The sequence below is a fragment of the Lepidochelys olivacea genome, assembly GCF_965140295.1.
Source record: "Lepidochelys olivacea isolate rLepOli2 genome assembly, chromosome: 10".
NCBI classification, from domain to species: domain Eukaryota; kingdom Metazoa; phylum Chordata; order Testudines; family Cheloniidae; genus Lepidochelys; species Lepidochelys olivacea.
Genome location: NC_140420.1, coordinates 55,297,891 through 55,316,426, shown reverse-complemented (window position 1 = coordinate 55,316,426; position 18,536 = coordinate 55,297,891). Strand labels below are relative to the sequence as shown.

General features: G+C 40.6%; 1 protein-coding gene and 1 long non-coding RNA gene across 2 annotated transcripts in view; one reads left to right on the top strand and one right to left on the bottom strand.

Moving 5' to 3' along the window:
• The window catches only part of MTMR10 (myotubularin related protein 10), a 67,707-nt gene that overhangs the window by 44,496 nt on the left and 4,675 nt on the right, over window positions 1-18,536 (bottom strand). The window lies entirely within an intron of this gene.
• Window positions 16,288-18,536, top strand: part of LOC311527461 — a 46,615-nt gene continuing 44,366 nt past the window's right edge. Inside the window, exons 1-2 of the long non-coding RNA XR_014713339.1 lie at window positions 16,288-16,972; window positions 17,162-17,223. This is a non-coding gene — a long non-coding RNA (uncharacterized lncRNA). The remainder of the gene's footprint in view (window positions 16,973-17,161; window positions 17,224-18,536) is intronic.

Here is an 18,536-nt window from a genome sequence, read left to right as displayed (position 1 = left end):
ACTCCAGGGTCAAGTGGAGGGCAGCCTCGGGGCTCCGAGCTTCAGACACCAGGTTGGGGGGGGTGTCCCTCAGGGTTTTATACTTGCAGGTTGCTGGGGCTCAGGGCTTCTGCCCTGTGGGGCACTGGGCAGGGCCTCCATAGGCATAGTTTGACTTCTATTTCATGGAGTCAGCTATGCACGGTAGGGAGGGAGGGTCGGTCACCTCACCCCCGACTCACCTCAGCAGACCACCCAGTGTGTTGCAGGGGGAGGGAGAGGTGGCTCAGCTCATAAAGTTCAAAAACCGCTCAGGGTTCAGGCAGGAAGTAGCTAGGGATGGTGTGCAAGCCGGGATATAACTCAGGGTGCAGGGAGAGGGGTAGTAGGGGCTGTCTACATGAGCTAGAGGGTGTGTGAGATCAGGGGGCATAGCTCAGGGCGCAGGGAGTTGCTGCTCCCCAAGGGTTCTACCAGCCAGATCTAGGTCCCCCACCCAGGCAGCTCTTACCAGCGGCACAAACAGTGAAACGGGGCTGGGAGCTGGCTGCAGTCCCAAGCACCAGCAGCAGACAAGACCACTCCCTGGCACCAGCTGCCCCACACTGGCTTCTAGCCTGGGGATGCGACCTGTTCAGGGGGGGCAGGGAAGAGGCAGAAGTGGGGTGGTGGAACTGCCCCTGGGACTGTCCCACTCTGGTTAAGGCAGTGCAGTTGGGGGGGGGGGCACATCCTCCGTGCTCCTTCCAACTCTGCCCATGGGCTCAGGACTTCAGCTCTGTAGGGCTCCAGGGCTCGTGGACCCCCTGAAACCATCTCATGGACCCCCCAGGAGGCCGTGAACTCCCAGTTGAGAAGGCTGGCTTAGATGAAATTACTATAAGGGGCGTATACACAACTCTTTGAAAGAATATATTCAAAGAATAGTTATCACTGGTTTGCTGTCAAAGGGTTGGGGGGGGGGGGAGACCATATCCAGTGGGATCACACAGGGGTCTGTGCTGGGTCTGGTACTTTTCAATATTCTCATTAATGACTTGGATAACGGAGGGGAGAGTAATCTTGTAACTTTTGATAAATAGGAGAATGGATCTGAAGTTAACAAGATGAAATTCAATTGAGACAAGTGCAAAGTATTTGGAAAAATCAAATGCACAAAACAGAGAATTACTGGCTAGGCAGTAGTACTGCAGAAAAGGATCTGAGGGTTATAGTAAATCACAAACTGAATACGAGCCAATAATGTGATACAGTTGTGAAAATGGCTAATATAACTCCAGAGTTTAACAAGTCCAACTTTACTTGGTAGTGGTGAGGCCTCAGCGTGAGTACTGTCTCCAGTTCTGGGTGCCATGCTTTAAGAAAGAGGTAGTTAAATTAGAGAAAGTCTAGAGGAGAGCAACAAAAATGATAAAATGTCAAGAAAACCTGGCCTATGAGGAACCTATGGGGCATGTTTAGACTTGAAAAAAGAAGCCTAAGGGAGGATTTGATAACAGTCTTCCAATAGGTTAAGGGCTGTTATAAAGAAGACAGTGATCAATTGTTCTCCATGTCTACTGAAGATAGAACAAGATGTAATCAGCTTAATCTGCACAGAGGGAGGTTTAGGGTAGATATTATGAAAATCTTTGAAATGCTAAGCAGGGCAGGATTAACTCTCCTGTGGGCCCAGGGCTATTAGATTTTGTGGGGCACCTGGCGGTTTGCACTGGGAGAGTGGGCTCAGGGCTGGGGATTGGAGTGCGGGAGGGGGATGTGGGGTGCAGGCTCCAGCCAGGCGGCACTTACTTCGGGCGGCGGTGCAGCAGGGCTAAGGCAGGATTTCTGCCTGCCACGGCTCTGCGCTGTGCTGCTCTGCTCCCCGAGGTGGCTGGCATGTCTGCATGCCGTCCGCTGTGCATGCCCGCAGGCACCACCACCGCAGCTCCGAATGGCTGCGGTACCTGGCCAATGGGGACAGCACGCAGAGATTCCCTGAATGCCCCTAACCTAGGGGCCGCAAGGGCACATCAGCGAGCCAGCCCTTGCAGCTGCAGGTCCAGGGAGGGGTGTCATGCGACAAGGCTTGGGGACCGGTCTCCGGCCTGCAGCGGGCTGCATGAAAAGAAGCCGCAGGCCGCATCTGGCCCACAAGCCTGCAAGGCCCCCTTTAGCCCCTGCATTAATCTAACCCTGATGCTAAGGATAGTTAAACACTGAAATAAGCTTCCAATGGAGGCTGTGGAATCCTTGTCACTAGACATTTTAAGAACAGATTAGACGAACACCTGTCAAGGATAGTCTAGGTCAGTGGTGGGCAACCTGCGGCCCATCACGGTAATCCGCTGGTGGGCCGCAAGACAGTTTGTTTACATTTGCATGGCCGCCCGCAGGTTTACTGTTCCGCAGCCACTGGGAGCTGCAGGCGGCCGTGAAAATGTAAACAAACTGTCTGGTGGCCTGCCGCAGATTACCCTGATGGGCCGCAGACTGCCCACCAGTGGTCTGGGTATACTTGGTCCTGCCAAAATGCAGGAGGCTAGATTAGATGACCTCTCAAGCCCTACATTTCTATTAAAATGCCAAAATAACTTCTATGGAAGCAAGGAAAGGACTTGAAAAATTCATATTGCAAAATAAATCAAAGACTAATTGGCGTTACTATTTAGCAATTAAAGTATATACGCATCTGTATGCTGGTAGTTCAATAGCATATTTAGAGAGGCATGTTTAACAAGATTTTTAACTAGCATAACAGTTTATATTTGTTCCAAACATAATGGGCAAAATATACATGGATCTGAACACAAACAATTAACTTGAATAATTTCTTAACTAAAAAAAGTGAAGTTAAATTGAAGTCTTCAGGCATCTTCAATCATTTAACTGGCTTTTGCTAGTTGTCCTTGTTGGAGAGTAGAATACTAAAATAGTGTGGGTTTATTAGCATGCGCTAAGCATTTAAATGTAAATTTTCTCTCATCCACTTCTAAATGAATCTTCTGTTCAGCATGCTCAGTTGAGACTTTGAAGTTCAAAAGGAAAAAAATTCTGATGAGATTCTACTTATAAGCTCATGAAATACTTTTTAAAGCTCTTTTTAGGGAATTTTTGTGAGCTCTTACAATGTATTAGCAGCACCACAAAAGCTCAAGAAATAATGGTATGCTTGTTAGATGATACCATCTGTTCTTAAGATTTTATATAGTATCATTTCCCAATGAATTTCAGTTTATACGTATTCTATGTTCAGCATATTACAGTGATCAGTTTGAAAATACTAATACTCTATTATATGCGTATTACATTTAAGAGTTGATTTTAAAACGTGAAAATTAGACCAGTACCCATATTTTCCAATAGGATAGCCTGATACTGTGGCTACTAGTAATTGGAAAATGAGTTGATTTATGTGTTAGTATAGGATGTCATTTAAAAAGATAAAACAGACTCTCTCATTTTCATATGGTAGTCTGTATATCAGTTTTAATAATTTTATATAAAAGTATAGTGCCTGAAGAGTGCTCAGTTTTTAAAACAGAAGAGATGAAAGAGTTTACAGGTAAATTTTAGAAATATGCTGAGTGAGAACGAACAAAACAAACAAACAAAGTACTGGTGTGGATGGTCTGACCCAACCTTAACTTCCAAAACCAAATTAAACATCTCATTACATTTGACTGATTATATTGGAGGTGTTGCACAGTACATCAATCTGCTTACTTATATTACACAATGAAGATTCCCAAAGTATGATTCTGCATAAACTGAATAATCATCAGTAACTATTGGAGAAGATGGTTATGTTTTTCAGCCAGTTATTTTAAATTATAAAATAATTTAATCTTTTGTAATTTAAGTCATGGATACAAAACAGACATGTTTGATAACAGCAGCAATGGACATATTGAATTATAGTAGTGCAAGTTTTGTCAACTTTTACATCAAACACAAAACTAGATGTTCTCAAGAACTAAGCATATTTTAAAGGACTTCTCTGTAAGGCTGTTTAGTTGCCAGGAGGGGGGAACAAAAGAAGTGGTATAGTAGTTTGTTTAGTAGGCAGTTAAAACTCATATGACATTTTGTTCTCTTTCTAGGCTCTCTAGTGACTTATGGTATGAACAACATTTGCCACTGGTCAGAAGTCAGTGGGAGGGAAAAATTAACTGGCAGCATAGTGCCCACGTTTTTTGCAGAATATACAAGGAAAAACTAACAGATTTAATTTTAAAATAGACTCAAGCAAAACCATTTTTATGTCTGGTTTCTATACAGCCATAACTAAACTACATGAAACCGTTCCTAGCTAGAAAAATAATTCAGACAGATGTTCATAAAATACTTAACATATCTGTACAAGTCAGAAACTTAAGATAAAAACAGATCTCAGTATTCTTGACTGTAAATTAAGAACATCAATATGAAATGGTCCACAAATGTAAGTTTGCATCCAAAATCTAAATTCCAGATAATTCATAGAAGTGGACAGAACTCATAAATCAGTCCTTTATAATTCCCAAAACAAATAAATAAGTCAATGCACAGAAACATACCACAAAGTTTACACTGGATCTTAAGATACGATGTGTATGCAGATCTATAATAGCAGCTAGTGTTTATAAACTGTTGCTCTGCTTATGTTTGGTTCATTTTTAAACTTTTTTGTGGTATGAAAGATCAGTTTGCAGAAGTAATACACCAAAAAAATCTGGAAATTAATCAAAAAGAAGTCTCCAATTTATGGAACTAAAGATTGGTAATATTTGCAGAAGCTCAAAATATAGTGCAAAAAGAAAAACTTCAGAGAACTATTTCACACACATTTTTTCCAAATAAAATTCCAGTAATTTCTGCAATGGTGAACAGAGCACCACACACATGATGGCACTGACTTCAAAAATGAAGTTAAAACAGTTTCAGGTGCTACATCAATGCCTAATGCCTCCTGCTAGCTTTGGTAGTTTTACAATCTCAAGTTATTTTCCCTTTTTTTTAAATAAAAAAAAAAGGGGGGTGAGTGGAAGGACTAAGATTCTAATCCTGCAGTGTGATCTAATATCTAACTAAAAAGTTAATGAGATGCCAGTTGGCCACAGGGCTTTGTGCTAGTCAACTGCATTGTGAAACATAAACCTATTTAATAGACTATGTCTGTGAAACAGTGAAATTGACTATACACAAAGCAAATCTAAAGCCATTTTTCTTTCAGTTATAGTAATGTTAGCTGTTACTTAAACATGACAAATATATTCAGACAGTGTTACTTTTAAGATCAAATAGCCCCTATTCTGAAGTGCTGAAATCTAACAGACAAAAATACAATACAACATATGAAAGAAGTGGTTGCGATGTGGTAGAAGAGAACTAAGGAGATCATACTATTTTATTAAACAAGAGTCATGGGTTTTACAGGAGAAATTGAAGGAGAGGGAGGACATTTAACACAGAGAAAGGAGTTTTAGTTTTGGGGTGGCTATTTTTAAGGCTGTATCATGGCAAAATTCAGCCTCTACCACAGTACCCACAACCAAAGTTCAACATCGAACTACCTCTTTTACTTGTTTGAATTCAGGCTGCTAACACAGTCAGAATAAAATTAGGGGGGAAAATTGTAACTGGCCCTTTTAAGAGGAATGGGATCTAGTGCACCTGTGACTCCTCGCTGACTCCTGAGTTTTAAGAGAGGAGACCCTGTCCATACAAATGGGAGAGCCCAACAGACTGAGTAAGAACTATGAATTGCATGTGGTGCATTTCTAATGACACTACTGTGTGTAATAATCCAGGTAGTTACTGGAGAAATGTCTGTCAATTTAAGAATGAAAGTGTTAGATCTGACAGTCTGGTCTGAAGTCAAGGGAAATAGCGAAGATAAGAATACTGGAAAAATATACAAGGAATGTTGGGAATTAGATGGACAAAATGCAGCCTGACTCAATATACTTCCTCGTGCTCATAGGGTTTAAATGCACGTAAGAGTTAAGTGAAAGAGGACTAGAAAAGAGAAAGTTGTCCCATATGACAGATAAAAGTTTAGGAGTTTATATATGATAAATAGAGTCATTACCGCTGAATATATACTGACGGATCTAAAGATGAAAAAACAGGAAGATGGGAGCAGCCTTTTGCATCCCTGAGACTGGAGTTGAGAAATCAAAAGAATACTTCATTTTGTAGCCACTATGACAGCTGAATTGGTAGGAATAATGTTAGCATTAAACTGATAAGGCTCACTGCAGATCTGTTACATTTTCAGATTCATTATCAGGTATTCTGGGAATTAAAAAGGGTACCTCACAAAGCAGGAGTGATCTAATAAATGAAATATTGTGTTTGACTGAGTTAATATGCTCAGGCATGACCACAGTACCAGGCTGGATTGCAGCACATGCTGGGACACATGGCAATGAAATAGTTGATAAGGAACTGAAAAATGCTTTTAAAAAAATGGAGAAATTGATATAAAAAAATCCTGAGTAAGCAGGAGTTTAAAAGTTTAGTTTAAAAAGTCAAGAATTGTGGACCAAGGAGAAAAGATGAATAAGATTCTATGAAGTATGACCCAAAATAGAGGATAATGCACTACTCCAAAGTTATCAAAGGATTAGTGAAGGACTCTCATTTAGACTGTTAACTGGTCATTGTGGTTTAAAGAATAATTTATATTTATTGAATAGACACAAGGACATGTAACATGTGAAAGATTTAACAAACAGCTGATCACTTGATATGGGAAAGCAATGAGTGTTCCCAGAAAAGAAAGGCTCCTTATGAAGAATTCAGATGCTTTAGGGTGACAGAATATACTATGAGGGATTTAGTGAGAGTATCAGGAAAGTGAGGTGATACTAAAGTTCTATTACCTTTTTTAAGGATATAGAGCAGGGTAGGAGTGCAGTGGCATGAATGTAAGAGGAATATAGTAGGTGGTGGTTATAGATTGAGTCTGCTTTGCCATAAAGCATAAGATGAAGAACACTCAGTCAATCAGTCACAGATCGTTGGAAGATGACTGCTGCCAGAGATCGGGAGACTGGAGGTCTTCGGGGAAAGCTGCTGAGCACAGAAAGCTCTCCACAGGCCCTCCCTGGAAAGGGGGAAGAATTATCAGGAAGCTAGTTGAAAGGCTAGCCTGCGGACCTTCCTGAGGCTCAGAGCCCTGGCTAGAGAAGGCTGGAGGCTGAGAGCTGCAGAGGCTCTCTGAACTGAAGCTGTAGGGCCAGAGAAGGCGAGGCATGGTGAGAGACAACAGAGCTGCACCAGAGTTGAGAATGGTAAAACTCATGGGAGTCACACCAGAGACCTTGCACAAGATGAGAGGTGCCATGGCTGTACTTCATGTGTAATAAACTGCTGGGTCTTGAAGACTGAATGTACAGTTTAGACCAGTGATACTCAGATTGAGGCTCGAGAGCTGCAAGTGACTCTTTAATATATCTCCTTATGCTCTTTGCAGCTGTCATAAATATAAAGGGAAGGGTAAACCCCTTTGAAACCCCTCCTGGCCAGGGGAAAGCTCCTCTCACCTGTAAAGGGTTAAGAAGCTAAAGGTAACCTCGCTGGCACCTGACCAAAATGAACAATGAGGAGACAAGTTACTTTCAAATGCTGGGAGGAGGGGGAGAAACAAAGGGTCTGTGTGTCTGGCTATATGCGGGTTTCTGCCGGGGATGGACCAGGAATGGAGTCTTAGAACTTTTAGTAAGTAATCTAGCTAGGTATGTGTTAGATTATGATTTCTTTAAATGACTGAGAAAAGAATTGTGCTGAATAGAATAACTATTTCTGTCTGTGTATCTTTTTTGTAACTTAAGGTTTTGCCTAGAGGGGTTCTCTATGTTTTGAATCTAATTATCCTGTAAGGTATCTACCATCCTGATTTTACAGGGGGGATTTCTTTATTTCTATTTACTTCTATTTCTATTAAAAGTCTTCTTGTAAGAAAACTGAATGCTTTTTCATTGTTCTCAGATCCAAGGGTTTGGGTCTGTGGTCACCTATGCAAATTGGTGAGGCTTTTTATCCACCATTTCCCAGGAAAGGGGGGGGTGCAAGTGTTGGGAGGATTGTTCATTGTTCTTGAAGATCCAAGGGTCTGGGTCTGTAGTCACCTAGGCAAATTGGTGAGGCTTTTTACCAAACCTTGCCCAGAAAGTGGGGTGCAAGATTTTGGGAAGTATTTTGGGGGGAAAGACGTGTCCAAACAGCTCTTCCCCAGTAACCAGTATTTGTTTGGTGGTGGTAGCAGCCAATCCAAGGACAAAGGGTGGAATATTTTGTACCTTGGGGAAGTTTTGACCTAAGCTGGTAAAGAGAAGCTTAGGAGGTTTTTCATGCAGGTCCCCACATCTGTACCCTAGCGTTCAGAGTGGGGGAGGAACCTTGACAGCAGCATACATTAAAACACTGATTTAATTATTAACCAGTCTAAGCTATTCACAAATCAGGACATTGACTGTTATTAACCAATTGTAGTTGATAAAATAGTAATACTTTTTCAGTCATTTTGCTGTGACAGAGAGGAGAGAGACAGAGAGAATATATATGAATGTGTGAATATATGTGAATTCATTGTTTCATTTATGATAATACTATATATTCATATTTAAACATTCTGATAGGGGAAATATTTAGGTTTGTGTGTGTAATATTTCCCATCAGACTGTTTTAAATATGAATATATAGTATTATCGTAAATGAGACAATGAATTCACACAACTGTGGCTCTTTTGGGTACTGCTGATCAGTAATTCGGTTCCTGAACCACTGAGGTCTGACTATCACTGGTTTAGACTATGCTGGTGAACTCTGGGTTATGGCTGTGGGACTTCTGTTACTGTTTATGTGCATGTAACAAGTTTCTTTTGTAACAAGTTAGCTCAGCAAGGGCTATATTCACACGTTTGGAAAGCCTTTGTTGGACTACTTCTGAGAATCACTGAAGGGGAAACTGATGCAGGTGCACCTGTCATGCTGTGACTTGATGCTGAAGACTGCCCCAGGAGGGGCCAACTTGTCACAGCCTGATACTACTGAGAATCTGGGTATAAGAAGCTGCCCCTTTTCATACATTTTCAAGTAATAATCCATTATTTTGAATTTATGGGTGTCCTTCACCTTTATAATAAAAATTGTTTGAAGAGAATTTAAATATACTAACTCAAAGCAAAAGGCCATCCACACATACTTTTAAATATTCATGTTGCATGTCTTCTTTTCGATGTTGTCATTAAATCTCCACAGCTGTCAAATGAGTACTACATTTAAAGAAGTCACCTATCACACACTGCATAAGCCATACTATGTAAATCTGCTCTCTTTCAAGTGACAAAAGGGCAGCCCCTAGTTGAAGATGTACTGTACATTTCAACCAGTGCAATCATAATGTACAAAAGAGGGAGTATGGAAAGACTGTATGAACAAAAGGGTGGGGTATAAAAGGCACTAGCTGAAAGGTTTGAGTGTGCATGTGTATATCTACTTTTCCACAGAGTGCTTTCCAATTGAGAACTGAGAAAAGCTATCAAATAGTTGAGTGATAACATATCTAGGTACAAAGTTAAGCTTACACTAAAACTTCTCTACTTTGCTAAGAAGAGTTATCTGTAGTCTTAGGAGCTGCTTCTGCTGTCACCAGCTTTACACTACCTGAACAATGAAGTGAGTGCAGAAGCAGGCCCTCAGTCTTACAAAATTTTTATTTGCTCTTCATTTACAATAAGAAAACCACATAAGGCCATATCTGAAGGATCTACAGCATACAAGGTTCTCTCTAGACAAAGAATAAAACTATATTATGTGTAACAATGCTCTGGCATGCTCAGCTGACATGGTTATACAGCCAGCATAGTTTAAGCTCATCCACAAAATAGCACATTTCCCAAAATTGTGGGAAACATGATTCAGAACCATTACCTTGTACTACTCTCTGTATGTGTGCAGTGTACTCACAAGTGCATTCAAGAAAATATGGACAAATAACTCTGTGTGTCTTTCACATGTTACTAAACTTTAGGATATCCTCCCATATAAGTGATATAGGAAGTAGGACTGGTTAGCTCACTTAGGGCTGCTCTACACTTACTGGGGGATCAACGAGCGGCCATTGATGCATCAGCAGTCAATTTAGTGGGTCTAGTGAAGACCTGCTAAAATCGACCGCAGATTTCTCGATCCGGTGGAGTACAGGAGTCGATGGGAGAGTGGAGTAGGGGGAGCAGGATGGATAAAAATCAATGATTTAATAAATAAATAAATAGGATTTTTTATTTAATCAGGTTTTTTTTATAAAATGCTTTTTGAGGAAAAAGCCTATCTAAAGACAGTTTTAATTAAGATACATTATAGCTCCAAGATATCTCATCATGGAATAGGGATTATAAATTCTAAATCTATAGCAGGGGTAGCCAACCTGAGCCTGAGAAGGAGCTAGAATTTACAAATGTACATTGCCAAAGAGACACAGTAATACATCAGCAGCCCCATCAGCTTCCCCCTGCCACCTCCCAAAGCCTCCCACCTACCGGTAGCCCCACCGATCAGCACCTCTCCCTCCCTCCCCGCACCTCTCAATCAATGGTTTCGTGGCGTACAGGAGGCTCTGGGAGGGAAGGTGAAGGAGCGAGGGCACGGCAGGCTCAGAAGAGGCGGTGTGAAGGGGTGGAGTGGAGACAGGACCTGTGGCAGAGCTAGGGGATTGAGCAGTGAGCACCCTGCGGCACATTGGAAAGTTGACACCTGTAGCTCCAGCCCCAGAGTCGGTGCCTGTACGAGGAGCCGCATATTAACTTCTGAAGAGTTGCATGGGGCTCTAAAGCCACAGGTTGGCCACCCCTGGTCTATAGTATGAGACAATATATTCATGTAAAGTTTAAGAAAAGTTTTCTAAATGAGTTTCAATAGTTCATGGATTATGGACCCAATCTTATAGGGATCTAGGGGCTTCTGTATAGATTATTTAGGTTAATCTTTCTATCTACCCAATGAGACTCAGTGCTCAGTCTGGAAGATACCATCAGAGATGCTTAGTTTTGTAGTTCTCGGACTGTGGATTTGTGTCTCCAAAGATAATATGCTTGTTAACAGCAAAAATGTTTTTAAATAAATAAATATATAGAGGTAAGAAATAACAGACCTCAACCCTATTGTCCCTCTGCAAATTTGTGTACACAGAGTCAATCCCTTACCTCTCTCTAAAAGTGCAAAGTTTCAAAAAGTTCAATGAATACAAGATTGCTGGGGCAGAGTAGATCTGGAGAAGGAGAAGAAATCTGGAGACAGATGTGAGAAGGGAGGGACAGGGAGCAGAAAGAAAAGTGAAACTGTTTGAGCGGCATATTCCAGAAGTCTTGAGGTCTTTCTGAGTGTAGCCTTCATTGATTTGAGATCTACCATACCATTCTCTCACTAGAAGGGAAAACCTATAAATGGCAGCAGGCTGTAAGAGAGACCCAGTTTGGGAATATTTTAATGAAGTTCCCTTACCTGTGGGTAAGACAGGCATGCATGCAAAATGCAAACAATGCAACAAAGAAATGCAAGGCCTGGTTTCCCGAATGAAACAACATCATGAGAAGTGTTCCTTCTCAGGAGGAAGTTGCGTTGAAGATGATGAAAGGAACATGTCTGAACATGTAGGATCTTCAGGTTGGTAAACATTTTTATTTCATGCTTCTTTCTTAAGGACTGCCTGTTTTCCTTCTGGTCTACTCTTGAATTCTCATGTTTCAGCAAAAAAATATAGTTGTTAGTCTATGGTACTATCATTTTAGATACAATAGTGATAAAAAAATAAATACTTGAAAGAGACAGATCTTCCTTTTACAATTTCACCTTTAAAGTAGTGCTGAGTGTCAGTGAATGCAATGAGTAATACTAAATGAGCAGTAGAGTAATAGTAATAAATAACTGCACTGACTTATTTTGTTTAGAAGAATCCATCCTCAACATACAGGATTCTGAAGACTATCCACCTTCAAGATCAATCATTTTCCTATAGTTTCAGAGTTATCTGCCAATGATAGTGTTTCAGTCATATCATGTATGTCAAATAGCCACAGTATATCACCTGTAGCAAAAAGAAAAAAAAATCTCCATCTAGAAACAACCATAGATAAGTTTGGTCTTAAGAGAAATGTTGAACACATGCTGAGTACACTGACGCCTATTTCTGTAGCCTTAAACAAAATGCAGAGAAATAGCTATTTTATTGTGGACGCTGTTGAAATTTGGAAGGAACTGAGTGAGATCTTAAAAAGAGAAATATGCAATGACAGTGTTAAATTACAAGCATTAAAAAAAAACGACAAGCACTATCTCCATCTCATTTTCTTGCAGATATTCTCAATACTCGGTACCAGGGTCAAACCTTAACTGCTGAAGAAGAGGAGCTGGCTATAACATGGACATGCAGCAATCATCCCTCCATAATAACAATTAGAATAAACTTCAGAGCTAACAGTGAACCATTCAAGAAATATATGTTTGCTGATGATGTTTTAAAGAAAGTCAGACCAGTGAACTGGTGGAAATCACTTAAGTACTTGGATTCAGAGACTGTTGAAGTGATAATCTCTCTTTTAACAGCAGTAGCGTCTTCTGCCGGTGTAGAAAGAATATTTTCTTCCTTTGGACTAATCCATTCCAAATTGAGAAATCGTTTGGGACCAGAAAAAGCAGGAAAGCTTGTTTTTCTTTTCCAAATTATGAACAAAACAGGAAAATGAAGGTGAAGATGATTCAGCTGGCTGCAGAAGCCAATATTTTAAGTTTCTCATGCTGACCGTCTATTTAATTTTTAAAAAAAAACATTTAACTATTTTAGTTAAACAATTTTAACAAAAACAAACCTGATTTTAAAAAACTTGACTGTTTAACTAAATTCAAAAATTCATATGCTTGTTTTGTTAAAATATTCTATGTTTGCTGTTGAAGAAAAAAATCCAGAATACATAACGTTGTTGTTTTAGTTAAATAAAACAATTTAAATGTCTGTCTGGTAATGTTCTCCTCCTAATATAGCATGGCAAGAAAATCCTCCAAATGTTTATGATTAACCTGTTGAATTGGAGATAGTTCACCTCCAAATGACTTCATGAATATCTATTTCAATTACCTTTGGTAAATGAAATAACCAAACAATCATTCATTTTCTGATATAGCTGTAAAACTAATCTGAAAAATTTGCAAAATAAATCACTTTAAAAATGTATAGTGTGTACCTTCTAAAAATGAAACCTACATCTATATCTTGAGTTGTGAAGAATATGTATTAAGGTTATAACAACCAACAAGAATGCACTTTTATGTAGAAACCCATGATTAAATCAAGTCTTCCTGAATCAAATCCACCCTGATAAATATATCAGAGGGATAAATACCAGAGAGGGAGAGGAATTATTTAAGCTCAGTACCAATGTGGACACAAGAACAAATGGATATAAACTGGTCATTGGGAAGTTTAGACTTGAAATTAGACAAAAGTTTCTAACCATCAGAGGAGTGAGGATTTGGAATAGCCTTCCAAGGGAAGTAGTGGGGGTAAAAGACCTATCTGGCTTTAAGATTAAACTCGATAAGTTTATGGAGGAGATGGTATCATGGGATAATATGATTTTGACAATTAATTGATCTTTAAATATTTATGGTAAATAGGCCCGATGGCCTGTGATGGGATGTTAAATGGGGTGGGATCTGAGTTACTACAGAGAATTCTTTCCTGGGTATCTGGCTGGTGAATCTTGCCCATATGCTCAGGGTTCAGCTGATCGCCATATTTGGGGTCGGGAAGGAATTTTCCTCCAGGGCAGATTGGAAGAGGCCCTGGAGGTTTTTCGCCTTCCTCTGTAGCATGGGGCACGGGTCACTTGCTGGAGGATTCTCTGCTCCTTGAAGTCTTTAAACCACTATTTGAGGACTTTAACAGCTCAGACATAGGTGAGAGGTTTCTCGCAGGAGTGGGTGGGTGAGAGATTCTGTGGCCTGCGTTGTGCAGGAGATCAGACTAGATGATCATAATGGTCCCTTCGGACCTTAATATCTGTGAATCTGAGGGGGAGTTGATGGGAGAGTGTCTCCCGTCAAAATCGCCTAGTGTGGACCCTGTGGTAAGTAGATCTAAGCCCTGGTCTACACTATGAGGTTAGGTCGAATTTAGCTGCGTTAGGTTGATTTTATAAGCGATGCGTCTACACACCAACCCCGTTCCGTCAACCTAAAGGGCTCTTAAAATCGACTGCTGTACTCCTACCCGGCAAGGGGAGTAGTGCTAAAATCAACCTTGCTGGGTTGAATTTGGGGTAGTGCAGATGCAATTCGACGATATTGGCCTCCAGGAGTTCTCTAAGAGTGCTCCAATCTGACCACTCTGGACACCACTTTCAACTCCGATGCACTAGCCAGGTACACAGGAAAAGCCTTGGGGAAATGTTGAATTTCATTTCCTGTTTGGTTAGCGTAGCGAGCTCAGCAGCACAGGTGCCCATGCAGTCCCAGAACCACAAATGAGCTCCAGCATAGACTGAACGGGAGACACTGGATCTGATTGCTGTATGGGGAGAAGAATCTGTGCAGGTTGAACTCTGATCAAAAAGAAGAAATGCTTATATGCCAAAATCTCACAGGGCATGGTGGAGAGAGGCTACAACAGGGACAAACAGCAGTGCCGTGTAAAAGTTAAGGAGCTCAGGCAAGCCTACCAAAAGATAAAGGAGGCAAACGGTCACTCCAGGTCAGAGCCCCAGACATGCTGCTTCTATGATCAGCTGCATGGCATTCTGGGGGGGACCCTACCACTACCCCACCACTGTCCATGGACACCTGCAAGGGGGGAGTCTCACGCAACAGGGAGGAGGATTTTGTGGATGAGGAAGAGGAGGAGGACGACGAGAAGAAGAATGCGCAGCAGGCAAGCGAAGAATCCATTCTCCCTGGCAGCCAGGACCTTTTCATCCTGGAGCCAATACCCTCCCAAGGCAGATTCCCAGACTCTGAAGCCAGAGAAGGCACCTCTGATGAGTGCACATTTGTAACTACACTACAGGGTTTAAAAGCAATTGTGTTTAACGTTTGATTTGCCCTGAAGAATCGGGGTGCATTCGCGGCCAGTACAGCTACTGGAAAAGTCTGTTAAGGTGTCTGGGGGTGGAGTGGGAATCCTCCAGTGACATGTCCATGAAGCTCTCCTGGAGGTACTCTGACCAGCCTGACCAGTGGAGCTACTGAAAGTGGTGCCAAGCTAATGTGAATTAACTTCCTGCTGCCCTATGCAGTCCCTTACTTGTCCTGCCTTATGCTCACTCCCATTGAAGTTACTATGCTTCTGAGACTTTTCTAAGCTCTGCAAAGCAGATGTGGGTGGGGACAGGAAAACACAAGTCAGAAAATGGTTTGTTGTGGATGGGAATCTTAGAGTAATCCTTGGAGGACTGTACGTTTGCTCACAACCCCTACACCTGCACTGTCCTGGGTGGTGGAGATCTTTAGCCCTGAGCGGCCTGCCTTCCCCCATACAGCAATTTAATTTCAAAATGTCAGCTAGTTCTGGGAGCTGTGGACTTCTTCAATTTCATCAGTTTTTACTTAGATGGTGGAATCCCACCCTAGCTCTGAAGTCAGAAGGCTTTGGTTCACATGACTCCCCAGTGTTCCAGCACTGCCATGATCCTTGATTCAGCATCCAGTAGAGGAATAGAGATCAGAAGCTGTATAGACACAAATAGCAACTGCTGGGCAGAACACTTGTAATCTGCTCTCCTTTTCACAGCAAGAGAGCTTGGCTGAATCAGGAAGGTATTCAGGGTTCCACGCCAAGGAGTAGGATTGGGCTTCATAAATGTTCCTTAATTTATTGAAACTACAAAGACAAGTCATTCCCTTGAAATGGGAGATTTAAGACTTCCACTGGACAGAGGCATGAAAAAAGCCACACATGTTTTGTGAACTCTCAGATTCCTGTTTCTCCCATTGACGCGGTGTGCGTCTTTGTGCAAGTCACTACTTCTTATCCAGACTTCAATTTTCTCATCTGAAAAGTTGGGAAAACTAATCTTACCCCCTTTTTATAAAGCATTATGAGATGTGCAGATAACAGAGCTATGTAAGCGGTAAGTACATATGTTCACCATTTGGATAGACCATAGTGTTGGGTTTAAGATGTCACTTTACCACTTGTAAAAACAAAAAAGGACCTTGGTTTTCATTAAGTACTCCTCCAGGAAGCACAAATTGGATACTATAATTTCAAAAGTTATTGGGAATGATACGGTCTACAAAAGCTGGATTTTAAATCTTCATCTATACAGTATTTTTAATTTTATTGCTAGGAAGTGGAGTCACAAATGGAAGGTGAACAAATAGCACAGTGATATATATCAGTTTTCCTACATCCTGGCTAAACACTATACCGCGATTTAGACTTTAAACAAAATTCAGAACAGAGTACGTGCGAGCAGAACAAAAGGTCCTGGGTATGAACAACATGAAACAAAACTGTTTTTAAAAACTCCACTGAGGTCTATTGTCAAGTTGCATGTTCTGTTGCACAGCGTGGTTAGCAATTCATCTAAACACAAGACAGCTGGAATATAATTAAGGACACATTCTGTATACTATACAATTTTGAAAATGCTTAGGACAATGTCTCAAATGCTATAGAACTTTTTAGTGGAACAGCGACTAGTGTAATCAATTCCCTGAAGACTGTTTGTAAGCAGAAAACTTACACACAAGATTTACTCTAATATACAATTTGTAGAATCTTTAATCATAACTACAACTCCACAAAAGTAAGCCAGCTAGTATTCTATTAACTAGGTATGTCACACTGGGGTGGGGTGGGGGTGTAGGCCAGACTACTTTGCTTATTAGAAATATGTTTAAAATGTAACCTGTTCAGATCATTAAACTACTATAATAAAACAGAGGAGAAACTATTGCTGAGGCCAGTGTTCCAAACAACTGTGGCAAGCATTCTTGATCAGGAAACAGGACTGGAAGAACATAGAAGAAGGTAAAAGAAAACAGATTTTAATTCTGAATATAATTACATATAAAGAAACTTTCAAACTTAATTTGAGAATGAAAATACTCTGAGGCCATAAAATGATTAGTTTTTCACGGTCTACTATTACAGTCCCAGTACTGACAGCAATTCTGATTTTAAATGCAAGACTTGTGATATTTGCTCTTCTTTTCTTAGCTCCCCACCTCCCTGGAGTCATGCGATTACACTAGATTCTGAGTTTTCATTTAACAAAAAAGGTAAGCCTCCTGGTGGCAGAGAAAAAGATTGAAAACATGAACCCTAAAGACTCAATTTATTCTTAATAACATCCCGGGATTTTTGAATGCTTGGGGTTGGCAATACTGTAGTCCAGTCTCAGCACTCCACCTACAGCCTCCACCCCCTTTCAAACACAAAACAAAACTTAGAAGACAGCATGATGAGTATTTCACCAAACTTCTAGCTTTGGATTCTAGTTTCTACGAACTCAATTGCTTTCTCAAAAGTACTATATTTTAGGAATTAACAGTTTGAGACACCAGCTATTTGCAGTTGTCAGAATTACTAAAATTAATAATTACCCTAATTTACAGAGTTTCATCTCAAAGGATTATAAAACTATTTAGTAACTATATATCAGCCCCTAAAGTTTAGCTCCACTGGGGTAATATATGGTGGCTTTTTTAACAGCATAGGCAACATTATACAACAATTATTGTCAGGGAATCAAGAATACCATATTCAGTTAATTGCAAGGGGAAGACATGTAAAGCAGAATGTAATTAAATAAATTGGAATTTGGACAGAAACTTGGCTTTATGTCTCATTGAGAAGTCAACACCTATGGCACCACAGTGTGTATGTTTATAGACTTTTCTATGGCATGAACTATCTTCAGACATGCACTTAAGCACATGCTTAGCCTTAACGGAGGTAGTCCCATAGAAGTCATTTAATTTATCCTGTGAAATTCTGAATTACTATCCACCCCACTTTATGGACTGGAACCAGGCATACAAAATGAAGCAGTTTGCCCAAGGTTACACAGGAAAATTGTGGAAGAATGGAACTCAGATCTCCCAAGTTCCAGCTTAGTGTCTTAACCACAACACTGCACTTCTGCCCTCATCATGCTGGAGCACTAATTTGAATTAACTCACCTCTCAGACCAATTACAGAACAGCTCTAACTGGTATAAGTGATTTCCTGAACAAATGCTCCTAATGCAGAAGAATGGAGACCTCAGGAACGAATGGCGGTAATGGGAATGAGCAGGCAAAATACTCAACAATTCAGAGTACGCAAAGACCTATCCCCTCTTGGGGAAAAAGAACAACCTGAATTTGTCCTTAAAAAACAAACTAACCCTACACTTTGCTGCTGTAATGTAGCATGTAAAATATTGAACAGCATAAAGACTGTTTAACTGTTTTCTACAGATAAACAACAGTCTTCGCTGTTTGCAAAGTACCTAAGTTTTATAAGCCACAGAACAATATCCCATCCTTTTTTTTTTTTTTAATAAGATGATGCAGTCAATCAATAATTACTCATTCAGGTGAAAATAAAA